The sequence below is a fragment of the Arachis hypogaea genome, chromosome 16 (assembly GCF_003086295.3).
Source record: "Arachis hypogaea cultivar Tifrunner chromosome 16, arahy.Tifrunner.gnm2.J5K5, whole genome shotgun sequence".
In the NCBI taxonomy this organism is placed as follows: domain Eukaryota; kingdom Viridiplantae; phylum Streptophyta; class Magnoliopsida; order Fabales; family Fabaceae; genus Arachis; species Arachis hypogaea.
The window spans coordinates 123,733,586-123,739,258 of record NC_092051.1 but is presented as its reverse complement, the minus strand read 5'-3'; the positions used below and the strand labels follow the sequence as shown (position 1 = coordinate 123,739,258).

General features: G+C 28.0%; 1 long non-coding RNA gene across 1 annotated transcript; it reads right to left on the bottom strand.

Annotated features, from left to right (window-relative positions):
* Window positions 1-269: 269 nt before the first annotated feature.
* LOC140180368 (uncharacterized) lies at window positions 270-5,281 on the bottom strand. The gene is made up of 2 exons (XR_011874481.1): window positions 4,646-5,281; window positions 270-958 (listed from the first exon to the last, which is right to left on the bottom strand). It is a non-coding gene; the product is annotated as an uncharacterized lncRNA (long non-coding RNA).
* Window positions 5,282-5,673: the final 392 nt, after the last annotated feature.

Below are 5,673 nucleotides of genomic sequence, written 5' to 3'. Positions count from 1 at the left end.
GGTTGCGATAATTACAAACATGAACAGTAGCCCCAAAATCTAACCACCATTCAAGTGATTTTTCTTGTGTTGTCATGTTGAGTTCTGTAACTATACCAATATGCATATTTTGTACCTTTTTTGCAACCATAGCAACTAAGTCCTTTTCTTCCACTAAATTGTCCTTTAATGCTTCTTTTTTCAAAAATTTATATTTTTTGATGTAATGCCCTTTCTTTCTTGTGACAATGATAACATTCTCTTTGTTATTCTTGTCTTGTGTAGGATCCTTTAAGAACTTTCTTTTTTTTCTTATTGGTGTTGTCTTTGAAAAAGGTACACAACATCACATTTTCGAGTTTTTTCCTCTATACTTATTTGCTTTAGTAATTTCTCAATTATAAAGTCCTCACCAAGATGTAAAAGTTTCTTCCTGTAATCATTCCAAGATGAAAGTAATTTTAAAATAATTGCTCCAACTTGTAATCATTTGGAAATCACCACTTGTAGATCACTAAGTCTACTTACAAGGATTTGTAATTCATGAATTTGATTCATAACAGGCATAGTATCATTCGTAATAAAATAAAAATATTTCATCATAATAAACTTATCTGTTCTTTGTCGTTCAGTGTTGTACTTTTCTTCTAAAGACTTCTAAATCTCCAATGGTGATTGAATTGATAGGTAAATATCATAGAGTCAGTCGGATAAAGTGTTGAGAATATGACCTCGATATGCAAAAGTATCTTCATCATGCTTCTTCGTTAATTGAGTAATCTTTTTCTTCTCTTCTGGTGTGGCATTTTCAGCGTCATCGGCAATTGGTGTTAAGGGTGTTCATAGATCGGATCGGATCCGATCCGCATATCCGCGGTATTTATCTGAATCCGATCCGAAAATTGCGGATATGGATCCGATCCGCATACTTATAGGATGGAATTGCGAATTTTATGTAGGTATCCGCATATCCGCATATCTGCAAAAATAAATAAATAAATAAGTAAATATTCTTCTTATGTTTTATTTCAACTAATAATTATCATATATGTTATATTATTTTAATTTTATTATTTAAGAAAAGTATGTTTAATATTATTTTAAGAGTAAACATATTTAAAAGAATAGAAAAAAAGAATTTTATTAATATTTTTTCTTAATAAAAATAAGCTTTTAAAAATATTTTTTATATTTTGCGGATATATCCGATATTCGATCTGATCCGATACGCACATTTGCAGATCGGATCGGATCCAAGCCTAAAAACTGCGGATATTGGATCGATCCGATGATTTTAGTGTGGATCGGATCGAGATTTTGACCATATCCGATCCGATTCGATCCGCGTTCACCCCTAATTGGTGTAGTCTTTGGATCAATAACATACGTAAGATTGAGAATCGTAAGAAATAACATCATCTTGTCCTTTCAATGGTTGAAGTTTGTTCCATCAAAGCTATCTAACTTGACAAACTCTTAATTTATGACTTTAAATATGGTGTTTTGATCTTGAGCCATCTTCACAAACATTTCTTTAAAATTGTTAGGAAAATAATTATGAAAAAGATGATAAGACTTATTTATGTTATGGTTTCAAGGCACGATTGGATCACTTTCTTTAGAGAGATATTTATCCCCACACTTAATTACTATAGGTTGATGACAATACTCTTTCAAAATATAATAACTCCTATAAATCTCTTACTTAGCAATAATAAAAAATTTTTAACTTTCTTAAACAAGAAATTAAAAATACACTTTGAATTATTTGTTTTTCTCACTCTCCAAATAATGGTTTATATATATATATATATATATATATATATATATATATATATATATATATATATATATATATATATATATATATATATATACTGCATGCACAAGAATAAAAAATTACAGCTTGTATAATGAATAAGTATGACTTTTAGTTATTCATTGAGTGTAATTTTTGGTTATTCATTGAATAGACAGTACCGTTAATACCAATATATATAAAAGTAATGGTTCAAGAATAAACTAAACTGAAACGGTCATTGTTTAATTGTTTATATTTAATATTAATATGTAAATACTCTTCAATACAACATATTGTCTCACCAAAAATAAAACAAAAACTCTGGAAATTTGCTCCTTTGTTTTAAATACTAGTTTTATTTTTATTTTATCTAAAAGTGAGTCTTAATTTTTCTTTTCCTTTTATTTATCTTTTATATCAAGAAAGTGAGTGTAGTTTGAAGTTTTAACTTGTTGCTTCACGCCACCACAACTTTGTGGTACAGTCCTCCATCACGTGGCAGAACTGTTATAGCTTTTGTCACGCACGTAAAGAACATTTGGAACAAGGTTATTTTGACCCTGTTTCCTAGCTATTCATACCAAGAACAAGAACAAGGAAAAGCATAGAATTCAGTAAACTATTAATTTATCCATACCTAGCATGCACATATCTTGCATACGCCATGTGACATAAAATTAAGTACACTATATACTCTAAAAATATCTTCTTTTTTTTTATTCTTAACTTTTAAAAAAATATTACTAACATTTAATTTATATTAATTTTATATTCTATATGTTTTAATTTTACTTATATGCATCAACTTTATTTATTAAGGATATAAAGTTCAATCAGAAATAACTGTAAAACATATATAAAATAGGGAATATTAGGGATAAAAATGATTAAAAAAGTTCTGACAAAACATTTTTAAACTATATTAATATATAAAATTAATGTATATAGAGGATAAAATTAAAATTTACTTCAATCATTAAAAATAAGTTAATACAAATTAAATATTAAAATATATTTATAAATTTTAAACGTTATAAATAAAAAGACATGCTTTATCGTATGTTTGAAGGAACCGGAATATACCCATGCCATCGCTTACAAGCAAATTAAAGAGCGTGAAGATAGACAGTAAGATTCCATTAACCTTAATTAGCATGTAAACTTATAATAAAATGAGGCATGTCACTTTCTCTCCTCAACGAATTATTATTACTAACATCATGTATTAGAGTAATCAAAATGACAAAATAATAATAATAATAATAATAATAATAATAATAATAATAATAATAATAATAATAATAATAATAACAAATACCTATATATATGGCTGTATTGTATATATGCATATATATACAATGAACACATTCTTGTTGTCATCAACTTCTAGTGATTTTGGGTTCAAACCCTAAGGTTGTTACATACATTATTTCTCAAAACATAATCAAAGACTTAAAAAAAGGTACATACATCCTTATCAATTTAATTAACATTATACTGTACCTGCAGTAGTCAATATTGGCAGAAAAGCAATGTATATGCGAACATGAAATTCAACCCCAAAAACAATATGTCAATATCTTATGATATCATTTCATCTAATATAGTTGACAAATACAAAAATAATGTTATATCAATAGCTGCATGCAGTAGGTAGACAACTCTAACAACAGCTACTACTTTTAAATTGTCATTTCATTTATCCATAGAAATTGTAACCGTCATTTTGAAATTAAGCTCTATAATTTCTGCTAATAGTTTGTAACCACTCAAATAAAAACCAGAATATATATAGAAGAACAAAAATGTTATTTACAAATAAAAAGTTATCACCAGTTTATGTATAAACATATATGATATTTAAGTTATTTAAATATATATTTTATATGAATATTTTTTCTTTTTACAAATAGTATGATTGATACAAGAAACATGATAATTATCAAGTAGAGTTGTTTATTATATAACAATTATTGTTGTAAATATTACTAAGTATAAAAGGGAGAGGGTACACATGTACTGAAAGAATACGAAGCTACAATAGTAGCTAGGGTTTCTTAGGTTAAAGTAAGTACCATATGACAGCATGTGAGACAAACATGGCGGCTTCCATAATTGGGTGGGGAAAATAATGCAAAATAAACAGAAATTTTTATCCATCTTCAACCAAATTATTGTTACTAAGGGTTTGCCAAGAACTAGAAACTCAACGGGTCGGACTGACTTGGATAGAACTTTTATATATAATAATGTAAATCTAAGACTTAGATTTATATGATTTAAGTTCTCTACGGGGTTAATCCATATCAAAATGACACACTAACAATTTTCAATAACGAATTGCTTTATAATAAGTATTAAAAATAACTGCCTTTGATTTTATACCTATAATATTTGAGAGCTGGTACTGTTGGTTTTTCTCTTATAAGTTCAGAAATCTGAACTAGAGGACAGTTGTTTATTATTGCTGTTTATTAAAGTACATAAAACCCTATTTTTTCTCCCAAACTAAAGAATAATTATTAATGGCAAATTAAACTATCAACATATTTTTTTTCCATTGTATTTTCTAATTCGAGAGATCAAAAACCAATCTATCATGGATCTGGCCAATTGATTGTAGCATACATAAGGTAGGATTTAAAGTCTCGACACTTACTTAAATACACAGGTAAGTTGACCAATCGACTAACCCAAGTTAGTTATCAACATAAATAAATTGAAAATGAAAAATAGATCTTCATGTGTTATAAAAGAATTATTTTAATTTCGACAACATAGAGATCTGTAGATCTAGATATATACCTAGATCTGATAGATAGAAAATTTGGGGAAGAAGAAATTAAACGATGATTATATATGTACCTTTGGATTGGGTTGTGTTGTTGATGGTGAAAGTTGATTGCTTCTTTGGTAGGTTGTAACATTATATATAGGAAAGGTAGGTGTGAGGAATGAAGCCTGGTCCGAGATCAATATAATCAATCCCCCACCATCCATATTCATATAAATCTCATGCATCAATTATTCATCATCATAATACAAATTAAAAAAAAAATGATATATTTGTAGATATATATCTTGGATCAAACCTCATTCCAAACACCCACTCTCCTTAGCTTCCTTCCACTATCCCTTTTCATCTATTATTGTTCGATATGTGTATGTATATATAAAAATGTGAAATTTTATTATCTATCTTTGGCAACAAGCAAAGCTAGTAAGGGAAAAGCAAAATAAAAAGGAAAAAGAATATGATTCAGATGAGAGAGACAATGATTTCGGATCAAACTTCATTCCAGACACCCTCCTTTAATTTCCTTCTTCAACATGAACAATAATAATAATAATAAATCTCCGATCCACACTAATTAAGGAGAAAAAAAAAGAGCAAGATTTAATTTACTAGAGAAAGGGTTAGAAATATATGATATTATAGATGGGATATATATGGGTGTATATATAGAAGTTTAGTTAGAAGTTAGAAGCATGTAGTGTTATATATAGGTAGGTTTGATAAGGAGTCATATTTATTAATTAGGAGTAACACTGTTTTTCACTATCTCTTTGGCTCCATCTTGTTTGTGCGTATCTATCTTTCTCTTAGCTTTTTCAAGGTTCAAGAACTCCTCACTCTGCTGCAAGGCACTCAAGTTCTCAATCACTCTCTACTCCACTAACAATATTAATAATAAATCAAAGAGAGAGAGAAAGATAAAGAGTTGAAAAAGAAGATGAAAGACAGGTCATAATAAGAATACAATAATGAAAAAGGAGGGGGATGGGTCTTGTCTTCTTCTAATTCAGGGCTGAATGAAAGAGTGGTAGTAGAATATACTTTTACAGAGCAAAATAAATTAATTAAAGAAGGGTAAAGTATACTTTTATTTCGG